The 16,087-nt window shown below is 41.8% G+C and overlaps 1 protein-coding gene and 1 long non-coding RNA gene across 6 annotated transcripts in view; one reads left to right on the forward strand and one right to left on the reverse strand.

The window, feature by feature from the left end:
* Positions 1 to 16,087, forward strand: part of PLCB4 (phospholipase C beta 4) — a 326,117-nt gene that overhangs the window by 89,820 nt on the left and 220,210 nt on the right. The window lies entirely within an intron of this gene.
* On the reverse strand, positions 1,981 to 15,640 carry LOC130362804 (uncharacterized). Of its 2 annotated transcripts, none has more exons than XR_008891572.1 (3): positions 15,435 to 15,640; positions 5,978 to 6,317; positions 1,981 to 2,086 (listed from the first exon to the last, which is right to left on the reverse strand). It is a non-coding gene; the product is annotated as an uncharacterized LOC130362804 (long non-coding RNA). The 2 variants fall into 2 exon arrangements; XR_008891573.1 differs by lacking the exon at positions 15,435 to 15,640 and adding an exon at positions 8,588 to 8,722.

Raw genomic sequence — 16,087 nt, forward strand, 5'->3', positions numbered from 1 at the left:
CAAGTGTATGTACCGTGTAACAACTACTGCAGTGAACCGACCACTAGCATATGTACAGTATAAATGGTACAAGCGTATGCATTGTAACAACTACTAACTTATGTACAGTATAACTGGTACATGGTATGAGCAGCAAACAACTACTAGCGTATGTACAGTATAACTGGTACAAGCGTAAGTACACGAGATACGAATGCCGGTCCACACCAGTCCATTCACAAAATGTCACATACGCCCCACCAGTAGGTGCAGGGGCGTTATATGCCCCTGCCCCCTGCCTTAACGCCCCGCCTAGATGTGCAGGGGTGGAAAATACTCACACCCCTCACCCAAATACAGCTTGATAGGCTTACACAAATTTTTTAAATACTATGAGAAAAAACTTTAACTTACTGATCAACCCGCCCAACCAATTGCTCCCCCCCCCATTGCCACTGCAATTGACATTGACATCCTGTACTCCATTGCAGTCTTCTTCCTGCTTCTAGAGGTCAATGCGTAACACTGCCACTCAACTAATCACCAGTCGAAGTCATGTCCCACCTTGGCTAGTGATAGGCTGAGTGGCAGTGTCATGTATTGGGCCCAGGTCCCAGAAACAAAGTGGGCCCTGGGCTCAGTAGATCAAAATGCCGCTCAAGTTTATTGTTTTATTGAGACTTATATGTCAGCACTGGAAAGGACACCCCTGTTTTCCTGACAAGTTTGCTTTAAAGAGCCCCCATACACATTAGTGAAAACTCTCCAACCCCTCTGATTTTGATGGGCCTGGCTGACCATCTTTTGTCTATGTAGGCCTTCTGACAGTGGCTTACCTTTCATCTCCCCATTCAAAAGACAGAAAGTGTCTTTTCCACAACATCCATCTTTTTCTTGATCTCTTTACGTAGGTCTTGAATAGCAAACCAAATCATTGCCCTATGTAAAGAATTTGCCATAAATATTAACTGGGCATACAAATTAAAGTTGGCTAAGCCCAACGATTTTGGTGGCTTTGCCCCACTATCTAATTTGTTTGAGACTTCCTGATTGTCTCTTGACAACAGATGTTGGAGAAGAGAACAGTCTTACATGCCCTATCCTTTTGTTCTCGAGGACTTAAGCCTCCAGAGGAGTCTGGCAGCTGCTTTTCCCCTCTCTACATTCAGAATACATGTGTACTTGGCTGTCAACTAATATGTATGGCTTTAGCTATTTTTGGTTTAGAAAGGGGCTTGTGGCTAATCTATGCAGACCTGAAAAGATACAATTCAGCCTGCTGGATCCTTGTTAATTTCTAGTAACAGATGTTAGGAGACCTATCCTCAGGACAGGTCATCAATTGCTGATCAGTGGAGCACCAACATTCAGCAGCCCTTCTAATCAGCTGTTCTGCAGGATCTAGGCTGTGAGCACAGCTGGAAGCAGTTGCCTCTGTTCAGGGCATACGGGCAGTGCCAGGTTACTGCAGTTTAGCTCCTGTTGACCTGAATGGTAGCTGAGCTGCAGTAACCAGACACAGCCACTACACGTCGAACTGCGCCAACCTCTTCTAACTCTGTTTACAGAGTGGATCTGGCCATGGCCCATACCCTGCCGATCAGCTATCGATGGCCTGTCTGGAGGGTGAGCCATCAATCATTTTCGCAGTCACTTTATTGCTCCGATACAGTCCTATAAAATAAAGCACACTACGTTCTAGGTACCTGCAGTACCTGAGTTATTTTGTTTTATTTATCTCTTTTATTCATTTATTTTTTGTATTTTTTTTTTTTACATGCAATTGATTTCCACTATGCAACCACTGCATGTTGTATGTTTCCCAGCAAGTTTTCTTGAATTTCAAATTAAAACTGATATTATGCAAACCATTATTGGCACGGTGAATGGAAATGTATCTGCTCAAGCTGTGACATGCCTGTGGTTCATTTTGTTATACTCCAAAAACATAAAACAAATAATACAAAAAAAAACAAAAAAACACACAACAAAACATATGTTTCCCTTTGTTTCTCAAGGCTTTATTCATTGCTCGTATGGGGTCCTCGCAGCTTCATCAATCATCTTCAGCTCGATTTATTGACTTTTTTTTTTCTTTTTTTTTCTCCTTATGGAAAACAAAATTATGATTTCAATGTGTTTGGAATATTGTTAGAAGTATCAGTTTCACAAACAGTTTTGACTACATTGTAGGTTGGTACTTTCCTGGAATTAATAGCACTATTTGTATGGTTTTTGTGGTCTTTAATGAGTTCTTTCTTCTTTATTGACTTATAATATGAGACATAAAAAGATAACATTTCTAGCAGTGGAAATTACAGTCTTCATGAATGGTAATAGCTGCTCATCCATATTTATAAGATACTTCAATAGGGATCTATATACATATCCTTTTCATATAGACGAGCATATCCTCTGTGACAACCCATCTCCTTTGCCTGCAGATGTGGTCCCAAAAATAAGTATACAAGAATATATTCAGTATCTCGAGCACGGCTTAATTTTTTTTAAGTATAAAGCTGGTGTCACAAACAGAGATCTTTGGCTCAAAAACTGCCATCGTGTTGTTCCAAAGTCAGAACTGAATCCAGCAGGAAGACGTATAAGTCCTTAAAGAGGCACTGTCATTGTTGAAAACTTTTCATAAATTGCAGGACTCATTATAATATGACATTTCACAATATACACCTGTTAAAAAAAATTGAAATGTTCACCTGAAATTCAAGCTCAAAATAGCCACCACTAGGGGTCGCCTGTCTTTTAGCCAGACAGACTAGTCTAGATTTTACAGCATACTGGATACCGGCCGTAAAGCATACCGGTATCCAGTATAGGAGATTTCTATTGTGTATGCAGATAAAGGATGTGTGGACATGCTGGGAGCTGTAGTTTTAAAACAGCTGGAGGCAACACTACTCTAACACAGTTATTTACAAACATTGCAGCTTCAGTTGTTACTAAACTACAACTCCCAGCATGCTGAAATAGTCAAAGCTTTCTCGGACTCCTGAATGACAAAGAAGTTGATCAGACATTCAGGAGTCTGTGAAAGATGAATGAGACACATAGTGACAGCTATGCTGATTAGCATCCAGCTTTACTAGGAGAAGATAAAACAGATAGAACATGTATTCATAAAAATGCTGTACTTTTATCTAAAAAAATCCTTGCATTAATTTTATAAAGATCTATTCTTATATTTATACATTTTATCCTGTTATGAATTCACCATAATGTCTTCTGATTACTGCAGGAAAGCTCCAAGTATCTTCCTCTGACACATGGCACAGCATAAAACCAGAGAGGAAAGGGTTACAGAGTAGAGAGTACTGATTGGCTGACTGCCCAGGCTTGCTCCTGTGAGAGAGACAGACTGACACGCCCCCTCCAGCCTGCACAATGAAAAAGTAACTCACCATCAGATAAATGCTTATATCTCTGGATAGATAGGTCCGAGACACGTAAAAATTATATGCACATGATCAGGATTGGGTCCTGAGTAACATATCACTTTTTTCTTTTCTTTTTTGCACTATGACAGGTACACTTTAAGTCCTTCCTTTATTTTCCATTCCTTTTTAAATCACTTCTGGTTAACTTGATTAGTTTTTTTGTTGTTTTTTTTTTTTTGCTTTCTAGTTTTTTTCTATTGTATGCTTTTACATGGGCTTAATATCGGATGAATGATCATTCCTATGAACACTCGTTGCTAAGAACCGGTAAAAGGGCTAGCGATCAGAGGACGCTCATTGCTTAGCTTATTGCATATTTTAAGGCATTGGATTGGGGATACCTTTAATTTGATGGTTCCTTTTTTTTGTAAGGAAGTTATTTGTTTATTGTTTTATTTGTGTTTATGTTCATCACTTATCTGTTTTTATAGATTGTTAATGAATCTTGTGTTAGAATATTGCAAAACCCAATAGAAAAATAATGAAAATGGATAGGGGATAACTTTTGCTTCTAAAGTGTGGGCACAAAATGGTAGATTTGTTGATGAAAACTCCTCACAGAGTAAAGGCTCCTTTCACACTGCCATTGCGCCCCTTTAGAAACGGGTGTTAAAGTCTCTTTTTTTTTTCTTTATTTTTTTTTTTGTGCCTTTACCGGGCAACAATGGGTCCCGACGGCTCCCATTTACTATTATGGGGTCTTTCAGCCATTTTTGGTTTTTGACAGGAATAGTGGGAAAAAAAGATGGCGCAAGCAGTGTATTTTCTCCCGCTATTCTCCCTGGCTCCTCTTGTCATAACGGCAGTGTGAAAGGAGCCTTATGTTGAACACATTTTAACAGTAATAAACTTTATCGCAAAAGAGATACTATTAAACTACAGTCATGGCCGTAAATGTTGGCACCTCTGAAATTTTTCCAGAAAATGAAGTATTTCTCACAGAAAAGGATTGCAGTAACACATGTTTTGCTATACACATGTTTATTCCCTTTGTGTGTATTGAAACTAAACCAAAAAAGGGAGGAAAAAAAGCTAATTGGACATAATGTCACACCAAACTCCAATAACGGGCTGGACAAATTTATTGGCACCCTTTCAAAATTGTGGAAAAATAAGATTGTTTCAAGCATGTGATGCTCCTTTAAACTCACCTAGGGCAAGTAACAGGTGTGGGCAATATAAAAATCACACCTGAAAGCAGATACAAAGGAGAGAAGTTCACTTAGTCTTTGCATTGTGTGTCTGTGTGTGCCACACTAAGCATGGACAACAGAAAGAGGAGAACAGAACTGTCTGGGGACTTGAGAACCAAAATTGTGGAAAAATATCAACAATCTCAAGGTTACAGGTCCATCTCCAGAGATCTAGATTTGCCTTTGTCCACAGTGCGCAACATTATCAAGTGGTTTGCTAATCTCCCTGGGTGTGGACAGAAGAGAAAAATTGATGAAAGGTGTCAACACAGGATATTCCGGATGGTGGATAAGCAGCCCCAAACAAGTTCCAAAGATATTCAAGCTGTCCTGCAGGCTCAGGGAGCATCAGTGTCAGCGCAAACATCTGTCAACATTGAAATCAAACACTTTGACAGGAGACCCAGGAGGACCCCACTACTGACACAGAGACATAAAAAAACAAGACTACATTTTGCCAAAATGAACTTGAGTAAGCCAAAATCCTTCTGGGAAAACATCTTGTGGACAGATGAGACAAAGATAGAGCTTTTTGGTAAAGCACATCATTCTACTGTTTTCCGAAAATGGAATGAGGCCTACAAAGAAAAGAACACAGTACCTACAGTGAAATATGGTGGAGGTTCAATTATGTTTTGGGGTTGTCTCGCTGCCTCTGGCACTGAGTGCCTTGAATGTGTGCAAGGCATCATGAAATCTGAGGATTACCAACAGATTTTGGGTCATACTGTACAGCCCAGTGTCAGAAAGTTGGGTTTGCGTCTGAGATATTGGGTCTTCCAGCAGGACAATGACCCCAAACATACATCAAAAAGCACCCAGAAATGGATGGCAACAAAGCGCTGGAGAGTTCTGAAGTGACAGCAATGAGTCCAGATCTAAATCCCATTGAACACCTGTGGAGAGATCTTAAAATTGCTGTTGGGAAAAGGCCCCTTCCAATAAGAGAGACCTGGAGCAGTCTGCAAAGGAAGAGGGGTCTAACATTCCTGCTGAGAGGTGTAAGAAGCTTATTGATGGTTATAGGAAGCGACTGATTTCAGTTATTTTTTCCAAAGTGTGTGCAACCAAATATTAAGTTAAGGGTGCCAATAATTTTTTCAGCCCATTTTTGGAGTTTGGTGTGACATTATGTCCAATTAGCTTTTTTTCCTCCCTTTTTGGGTTTAGTTCCAATACACACAAAGGGAATAAACATGTGTATAGCAAAACATGTGTTACTGCAATCCTTTTCTGTGAGAAATACTTCATTTTCTAGAAAAATTTCAGGGGTGCCAACATTTACAGCCATGACTGTATATACTATATATTATTAACTTAAACTTTTTTGTAAGGCTGCTAATACCAAATTACCTTCTAATAAATGGCAGATGGCAGAACACCAGGTCTTCTCTTGCTGTGTTTTAGCAGCTGTTGGTGCACGTTCACAATGTTCCTTTTCCTACAGTAAGATGTTCCTAGTCCCACATGGCTTTTGATTTTAGAGAGTATAATCTTAAATCTGTAATGCTTGTTAGGCAGAATTTGACACTCGCTGCTTAGTCTCTGGGTCCTGACAGGGAGTCCCCTGGTGAAACCTCTTTTGCTTTGTGTTTAAACAACTTCAGTGTCATGCAAATGCAGACGTATTCTTCCCATTCCGCAGGCTCATTGTTTCTCAGTAGACAGTGGTGAAAAACTAAATTGAAAAAAACTAAACAAAAAAAGACTGTAAAGGCCTGGGCTGTGTACTCTCAATAATCTGTATACCAGTGTTCTCAGCATTATTCTCATTGTGCGAATAAGCAAAACAATAACCACCAAGCTAAAAAAGGAATAAGTACTTGTTTACATGATTGGCTGTTCATAGATAAGAATTTGCAATGTGCTCTGTCTGTATCAGCCCCATAGACTTTAAATGCGGCACATGTTCATCCACCGGTCAATTCAGGCTGATTTGATCTCTGGGGGGGGGGGGGGGGGGGGTTAGCGATTGCACATTTATCTCATGTCCTGTGAATAGATGATAAATAGTAGGAATACTCCTTAAATACTAAGTGCATGGTTGGCCACATAATAACAGCAGATCACCTGGGATGTCTGACGCCATGCCAACAGTGATTTGATGACCGCCGGATCGGCTTGTATTAATAAGAAAACCCTTTTTGGGTAGGTTTACATGTAACTTATCTGCAGCAGATTTTGATACCATTGACTTAAATGGTCAGTGGAAAACGAGCTTACAGATTTTCCGCTGACTTATTAAAGTCAATAGTATTAAAAGCAGATGGAGATCTTCAGCGGATTAGTTTCGTGTGAACCTACCCTAAAGGGGTTATCCAGAATTAGAAAAAACAGCACCACCCCTGTTCCCAGGTTGTGTGTGATATTGCAGCTCAGTTCCATTAAAGTGAATGGAGCCAAGTTGTAATAACATACACAACCCTAGGACAGGAGTGGCGCTGTTTTTTTGAAGAAATTAGCTCTGTTTTTTTTTTTGTGTTTTTTTTTACAATACATAAGCATAAAACAGACACTATGTAAAGGGTTAAAGTAACACCATAAAACTCAGTCGGGTTCCTTAAAGGAGTAGTCAGCCTCTAGGCATCTTATCTCCTATACAAAAGATAGGGGATAAGATGTCTGATTGCAGGGTGGGGTCCGGCTGCTGGGACATTTATGTTCAGAACACCAGCTTTGGGCTTCCGTGTTTGTGACGTCATGGCGCGCTTCTCCACGCTGGCTTCATGTCTATGGGAGGGGGTGTGACCCCCCCCGTTATCTGACAATCAGACATCCTATCCCCTATCCTTGGATAGGAGATAAAGTTGTACTCTGCCCCTAGACATCTTAAGTGGTTAATGAATTTGAAATATAGCTTCTTGTGTGGGAAGGGAAACGTCTACGTTTGAAAGTTTAATTTTTTTTTGTTTTTTTTGTTAATGTTCACATGATTTATTTTTTTTAAAGAAAGTATTCAACTCCCTGTTCTCTCTTAATAGAGTGGCACTGAGGTTTGTCGGGCAATGGCTGACAGGTTGTGCCATTGACGAAAGAGGAGGAAAGTGAGGACACAGCTAAAAATGGCATTTCAGTTATGGTGGTAGACGATGTCATTGACAGGTTATGACTACAGCAGAGTTATATTTTTCTTAGAATAAGTGTTTTCCTTAGTTCAAAAAGATCTTGGACAAATAAATGAAAAACAAAACAAATATTCTGTGCAGAATAGCCGGTGAGTGGGATGAGTAGTCCCCTCCAGCCTTCCGTACTATAGTGGGTGACTTCTACTTGTCTGCCCAGGAGCTTGGAGACTCATTGTAGCCACCTACTGACTTTGACACTTGTTGAGTGTATATATATATATATATATATATATATATATATATATATATACTGTGTATTCTCATCTGGACCATTCAACTAGGTGATTATTGACTAACATTTCTTAAAATGGTTATTGAAAATGTTTTATTTTAACTAGACAATACATGTAAACTGGCCTATTGCCCATTTATAAAATGTTTATTTATATATGCTTTAACTGGTAAGGACTGACTACTCTCACCCACATTGATCCTGGGAAAAGGATTACCTAATATGTTACTCTTCATTTCTATTACCGTGTCTCTCCGAAAATAAGACCGGGTCTTATATTAATTTTAGTCACAAAAAACACACTAGGGCTTATTTTCAGGGTAGGGCTTATTTATTTACGGTACATGGCGGTTCCACAGTATTTAACGGTATTTACACCCCCCCATTATCATCATGTGATGGGCGCAGCTCTGCTCCCCAATGTCACCCCCCCTCCTGTTTATCAGCCCAGCTCTGCACCCCACAGGGGACTAATCGTATGTCACCCGCAAGCGCAGCTTCTCTCCCCCCCCCCCCCCTCCCCTGCCAAATAATTATCAGCCACTGTGCTGTACTTTGTATTCCTGTGCCCGGGCTACAAATATTAAAAAACAAACTTTAACTTACCTTCGTCCTCCGTTCCCCCGTTGCTAAGGAACCGGCCTCATGGTCCCTCCACTGTTCTTGCTGCTGCCTGGTGTTGGGACGTCACAGAGCCTGCAGCCTATCACCGGCCGCAGCGATGTCCCGCCTCGGCCGATGATAGGCTGAGCCGACTGTCATGTAAGAAGCAGGCCGGCTTCTTACATCACAGTTGGCTCAGCCTATCATCAGCCGAGACGGGACATCGCTGCGGCCAGTGATAGGCTGAAGGCTCTGTGACGTTCCCATCCCCAGGACCGCAGCGAAAACAGCGGAGGACAGTGAGGCCGGTTCCTTAGCAACGGGGGAATGGAGGATGAAGGTAAGTTAGAGTTTGTTTTTTAATATTTGCAGCCCAAGCATTGTCTAGGTCAGTGGTCTTCAACCTGCGGACCTCCAGATGTTGCAGGAAGTGGTCACACCTGTCTGTTTCCCAGTAGGCCCTCACCCATCAGACCTGTATGGCCCATCTAGTCGATGTCAAGTTTTTGGAGGAGACCTTTCTGTTATTGCAATGAAACTCGTAAATAGTCCCCAATAATATCCATTGCATAGGGGATAAGATGTCTAGGTGCGGATTACCCTTTTAAGGCCCAATTTTCAGTTACTCAATTGGAATTAAACAGGAAAAAATTCTGATCCTGGACTGTTGGTGGGCCTTGAGGCCTGGGTTGGGGACCTCTGCTCTAACACACCCAACAGAATAAATAAATATTTCTGCTGATGCTGAGATTCTAAAAGCGGAAGTTTAGAAGAGCTTGAGAAATCTCATGAGAATCCACCAGTCACTTAATGGATACCTAAAACACTGATGGCATTTTAATGTGTATTTTACTAGTGTCCAGATGGAAGTAATTGGGGATGTGCGGGTTACTTCTGTGGTTTTGGAATGGTTGCAAAACAGGCTGCTAAATGCACAGCATCACAGCATACTATAGGTGTGGGACTATCTATGTTTTTTCTCCTGTTGCTCTTTTTTGTTAGAATAGGGGCATATATGGCTTTAGGTAGTGCTGAGTCAGCTGACGCATCTCTGCACCGATGCCTGAAGAAGCATAAAGATCCCTCTGCTACATATGGAGACACATTAGTATTATAAATAGTGCATTGCCGTGAAGGCCACTTTAAAAGTTTTGCATTGGGGCCCAGGAATTTATTGTTTCACCTCTGCATTAACTTATGAGCCAAGGGCCAAGGTATAGGGGAACAGATTAAACAGTTCCATTGAGGCTCTGTTGGCTAAAGCCATGGTGGTCTCTTACGACAGAGGTCCCGAACCCAGTCCTCAAGTCCCACCAACAGTCCAGGATTTTAATTTTTCCCTGTTCCATTCCAATGGAGTAACCGGTAAAAAAAAATGGAATGTTATTGGACCTTGAGGACTGGGTTGGGGACCACTGTGTTACAGATTTTGCATAAGTGCACTAGGATACAGGTTTTCCTCTGTCTCCTCCCGTTTCCTATAGTCCTGACCAATATTATTGTCTGGACATTTATTTCTTACTGTACACAATAACATTGTGGTTACATTAGAAACGTTGTTTGCTTTTTACACTCCCTCTACAATCCCGCGAAAATAAGCCGGTCAAAGGTTGTCCTTCTGTTATGACAGCCAGGAATCTGCTGTGTTCTGTGGGGGAACTTGGTTCCAAGGGTTCAGTTCTCTACCGTACCTGCACAGGGGAAATAAGGGATTTTATGTGACGTCCCTTTATGTCAGTGGTCTGTTCATGTATCGTACAGATGTATCTAGTCCCCCGGAGAAAGAAATGTGTTTAGTAGTCACTACTCCATGTTAGTAGATGAGGGACCTTCCTCTATTACCTCAGAATTCTGTAATAGGACATTTGCAAATGGGTTTTCCTAAGTATACAACCCCTTTGATGGCGATTTAAATACCCTCATAGAAAACTAATGTCTACTTTGTGGCTCCTAATGGAGCTCATGGCTTTTAGTTCCATCATGTGAATGAGGTTTTAAAGTGTTTGGCCAATTTGTAGAACATAAATGTCCAAACAGATCGCTCAGTGGCTTTTTAATGGCATCTTGGGGCAAATGCAGGGAATCCCCAGTCCTGTAGTATTATTCTTTATTGTATTTTTGCTAATGTTATGTTATATAATCAGTGCTCACCCTTGATTATATTTAGTTTTTATTCGAAATAGATTTAAAATTCTGGGCTCCATGTTTAATATACCTTTATAGTGGTCAGGGCCCACAGTTTTTGGTGCAATGTCCGATCTCCATACACAGTAAAAAAAATCCATACCTATGCAGGGGATCAGAAAAATAGATACTATAAGGATATTTTACAAAATAAGTTGACACAGGATTGTGGATCAAAAATAACACGATGGGGAAAGGTGGATGTTCGCTTGCTTTAAAGGGGAAACTGACAGCAGGTTAGTCCATACTAAGCCACTGGTATAAACTTGACAGTGCTCCTAGTCCTATGGGTCTATTCACACGGCAGAATTTCTGCTTGCGGAATTCCACCCCAAATTAAAGCTCATAGACTTCTATGGGATTCCACACTCCCATTCCCATTTCTGAATTTCCGCTTGCGGAATTCCGCTAGCGGAATTCCGCACGCGGAAATTCAGAAGTGTGAATGGGAGTGCGGAATCCCATAGAAGTCTATGGGCTTTCATTTGAGGTGAAATTCCGCAAGCAGAAATTCTGCCGTGTGAGCCCCTAACACTGATGTCCATGTATTTTTTCTCACGCCTACCTATTGCATAATTTTTCTAGAAAAAGGATTAATAACATTATGCAAAACAGGCCATTCGGTGCACTGGGGTGTTACTTAGATCCTAAGTGCACCTCTACATTTACCATCTAACAGCTCTGGTAAGAACACCTCCTTATGTTTATTCATAAACCTCCCCTGCAATGAATGTACATAGGAAGATGTTCTTACCAGAGCTGACAAGCAGTGCGGTGCACTTAGGATTTTAGTAACGCCCCCAGTGCACCGAACCACCTAATTTGCATAATGATATTAATCAGTTTTTCAAAATAACAACGAAACGGGCAGACATAACAAAATTAACATGGACATCAGTGTAAGGAGTGCTGTCAGCCTATACCAGCAGGTAAGTATGGACTAAACTACTGTCAGTTTCTCTTTAAAATGTACCAGAAAAAATAATGCCTCTATATGGTACTCACTAGGTCATTACATGGCTTTTTATGTGTCTTGCTTCTGTATTTGGCCCGCAAATCAATCTGTTCTTCTGTTCACTCATTCTGACATCCACTGCTCAGGAAGGGGCGTGTCCGAGACAAGCACTGAGACCGCCCTCACTCACTATGCATTCACTTTCTCCCTTAGTCTGCTGTGCTGTGCTGAGCCTCTTTATCCAGACTGCTCTGTAAGCTACTCCTCTCTGTTTTCATGCTGCAGTCTGATACACAGGACATGAGTGAGCACAGAGGAGTGTTAGCCCCGTCCTCACTTACTGGACTTTGTCTCATCATGTGCTTCAGCTGGGACATAAATGATGCTGCAGGCAGACAGGATTATGTTCTGAATGGTATAGGGACCCCTAGTGGTCTTTTTTTTTTATAAGCCATGATTTCTATAAAAAGGAGATAGCATTTTTTTAAATGAAGTATATTAGAAAGGGTAAAGTATTACAAAGATGTACAACATATAAAAAGTTTTTGAATCTGACGGTGCCCGTTTAAAGGGGTACTCCACCGGAAAACATTATTATTATTTTTTTATAAATCAACTGGTGCCAGAAAGTTCAGCAGATTTGTAAATTACTTCTATTTAAAAATCTTAATCCTTCCAGTATTTCTCAGCTGCTGTATGCTCCACAGGAAGTTCTTTTCTTTTTGAATTTCTTTTCTGTCTGACCACAGTGCTCTCTGCTGACATCTCTGTCCATGTCAGGAACTGTCCAGAGCAGGAGCAAATCCCCATAGCAAACCTATCCTGCTCTGGACAGTTCCTGACATGGACAGAGATATCAGCAGAGAGCTCTGTGGTCAGACAGAAAGGAAATTCAAAAAGAAAAGAACTTCCTGTGGAGCATACAGCAGCTGATAAGTACTGGAAGGATTAAGATTTTTAAATAGAAGTAATTTAGAAATCTGTTTAACTTTCTGGCACCAGTTGATAATTTTTTTTTTTCAGTGGAGTACCCCTTTAAAGGGGTACTCCACCCCTAGACAAAGGATAGGGGATAAGATATCTGATCTCGGGGGTCCTGCCACTGGGGACCCCCGCAATATTGCATGCGGCACCCACCTGTTTCTTGTCCGGAAGCGCTGGAGGGTCTGGGTCCCGACCATGGGAACGGAAGTTCGTGACGTCACGACTCCGCCCCCGTGTGACGTCACGTCCTGTCCCATCAATGCAGGTCTATGGTAGGGGGCCCCGCGATCAGACATTTTATGCCCTATCCTTTGGATAGGGGATAAGATGTCTAGGGGTGGAGTACCCCTTTAAGCCTATTCTTCATAATTCTTAGTATACCACTGTTTGCATGATACTGTATGAAAATTAGAATTTTCAGCAAGAAAGAAAGAACAGTCTAGGTATTTACGAAAAAGGGGGTGGGCAATAGGTAATATTCTATTGTTTTCTATCGAAGAACACATTTGTAAAGCTGCATTTAGTAGAATATGCCATTATATGAGCCAGTGTTTCCCAACCAGGGTGCCTCCAGCTGTTGCAAAAGTACAACTCCCAGAATGCTCGGACAGCCTTTGGCTGTCTAAGCCGTACAGAACCCTTTCTAAGCCATACAGAAAAAAACACTGCATGCATTCCTTTAAAAGCAGAAGCTTACATGGGTATTATAGGGCCCCATTGCCTGGTATGAAGTACGTGAGGCCCCAGAGTGATCGGGGGACACTTTCCTATCGTTCTCTATAATTAAGTAGAACACGACTTTAATTCACGGCCGATCGATACATGTCAAGAGCCGGAATCCGCTGATACATAGAATGCGCAGCACTAATCTCCCAGGATTGAAATACTTGTTCCTGGATTCCTTTAAAATTGTCTTCATGCTCTCTCCAGCAATCTGGGGATTTTCTAGCGCTGCCGAGTGCGTGTGTGTGTGTGTGCGCGTGCGTGTGTGTGTGCGTGTGTGTGTGTGCGTGTGTGTGTGTGCGTGTGTGTGTGTGCGTGTGTGTGCGTGTGTGTGTGTGTGTGTGTGCGTGTGTGTGTGTGCGTGTGTGTGTGTGCGTGTGTGTGTGTGCGTGTGTGTGTGTGCGTGTGTGTGTGCGCGTGTGTGTGCGTGTGTGTGTGTGTGTGTGTGTGCGTGTGTGTGTGTGTGCGTGTGTGTGTGTGTGCGTGTGTGTGTGTGCGTGTGTGTGTGTGCGTGTGTGTGCGTGTGTGTGTGTGCGTGTGTGTGCGTGTGTGTGTGTGTGTGTGTGCGTGTGTGTGTGTGTGTGTGTGTGTGCGTGTGTGTGTGTGCGTGTGTGTGTGTGCGTGTGTGTGTGTGCGTGTGTGTGTGTGCGTGTGTGTGTGTGCGTGTGTGTGCGTGTGTGTGTGTGTGTGTGTGTGCGTGTGTGTGTGTGTGTGTGTGCGTGTGTGTGTGTGTGCGTGTGTGTGTGTGCGTGTGTGTGTGTGCGTGTGTGTGTGTGTGCGTGTGTGTGTGTGCGTGTGTGTGTGTGCGTGTGTGTGTGTGCGTGTGTGTGCGTGTGTGTGTGTGTGTGCGTGTGTGTGTGTGTGTGTGTGTGCGTGTGTGTGTGTGTGTGTGTGTGTCAGCACCGCCGGCTTGTTTTTTTTTAGATCCAGCTTAAATATTTTTAGAATGCAGTTTATACTTTTGTTGTTGAGAATATATATCGGTGGGCCGTGCTGTTATTTCTAGGTTATTACTGCTGCCTATTCTGTCATAGGGAACAATAGGTTGAAAAAAATAGTTAGTGTGTTTTCTAACTTGGTGTAGATTTTTAGATTTTTATTAACTGGGCTAATGGTATTTTTTATTTTTATTTTTTAATTCAGTGAGTTGGGTTTTTGTGTGGTCTTTAGTTCCCTTTATAATAATAATTCTTTCTTTTATATAGCGCACATAAATTCAGCAGCAGTGTCACCACAACAATCTAAAGTCACCTATCAGTTTGTTTTTGGGGTGTGGGAGAAAACCGGAGTACCCATGGAAAACCCACGCAAACACAGGGAGAAAGAGGAGAAAAGGGAATGGGAAAGAAATCTTGATCAGGTAGAAGGTGGAGCCGTGCTGAAATATGGAGAGCAAATAGAAAATGTTTCAATGTAGACTAGACCAGAAGTCCACCGCGTAGTCCTCAAGGCCCAGTAACAGTCCAGGGTTTACAATTTTTCCTGGTCTGTTTCAATCGAGTAACTGAAAATACCCGGAATGTTGTTGGGACTTAAAAGTGTGCTCCGGTGGAAAACAATTGTTTTAACAATCAACTGGTGCCAAACAGATTTGTAAATTATGTCTATTTAAAAATCTTAAACCTTCCAGCACTTAACGGCTTCTGTATGCTACAAAGGAAGTTACTTTCCTAATACATTTTTTCTCTGTCTGACCACAGTGCTCTTCTGACACCTCTGTCCATGTCGGGAACTGTCGAGAGCAGGAGAGGTTTGCTATGGGGATTTGCTTCTACTCTGGACAGTTCCTGACATGGACAGAGGTGTCAGCAGAGAGCACTGTGGTCAGACAGAAATTTTTATTTATAGTAAAATAACTTCCACTGTAGCATACAGCAGCTGATAAGTAATTTACAGATCTATATAACTTTTTTGCACCAGTTCATAAAAAAAAAAAATGTTTTCCACTAGAGTATCCCTTTAAAGGGGTTATCCGGAGACCTAATAAAAAGAAAAAAAAAGTACCTCCACATAGTCCTTCTGGCTTGTTTCTGCTCATTCACTGCTTCTCGATGCACGGTCCCCCTCTGCCCACTACTCCATTTTTTTTCTCTGCTCCTTCCTCCTGCACACCCTATTAAAACTACATTTCAAAGCAGTTCTCACTACCGAGACCGGTAGAAAGGGGGCATGGTCTGCAGCAATGATGTCAGAAGGGGCGTGGCTCACAAGCTGTGATGGCTGAAGGGGCGTGGCAGTCAAGGTGAGGTCACTGAAAGCCAGATCAAAGTGTCACATGATCTCCTTCTCTGTTAGGGGAGGGGGAGGAGGAAACAAAGTAGACAGAAGATGGCAGGTTTTTTTTCACTTCCAACAGGGAAAATGTCCCATTACAGGAAATAAGTGTATATTACAATATTACAATACAGTTGATCTGGCTACAGTATGAGTAGATAAAATCTTAATAGTTTTTCCTATCTACAGTATCCCTTTAAGGACTGGGATGAGGACCACTGAACTAGACAGAAAGTAGCATGGAGAAGTGCAGACAGTGCTGTATCTGGGGATCTTCTAGCGCTGCCATGTGTGTGTCAGCACCGCCGGCTTGTTTTCAGATTCAGCTTAAATATTTTTAGATTGCAGTTTATACTTTTGTTGGGAAGATGTGTTGAGGAGCC

The sequence above is a fragment of the Hyla sarda genome, chromosome 3 (genome assembly GCF_029499605.1).
Source record: "Hyla sarda isolate aHylSar1 chromosome 3, aHylSar1.hap1, whole genome shotgun sequence".
Taxonomy (NCBI): Eukaryota; Metazoa; Chordata; class Amphibia; order Anura; family Hylidae; genus Hyla; species Hyla sarda.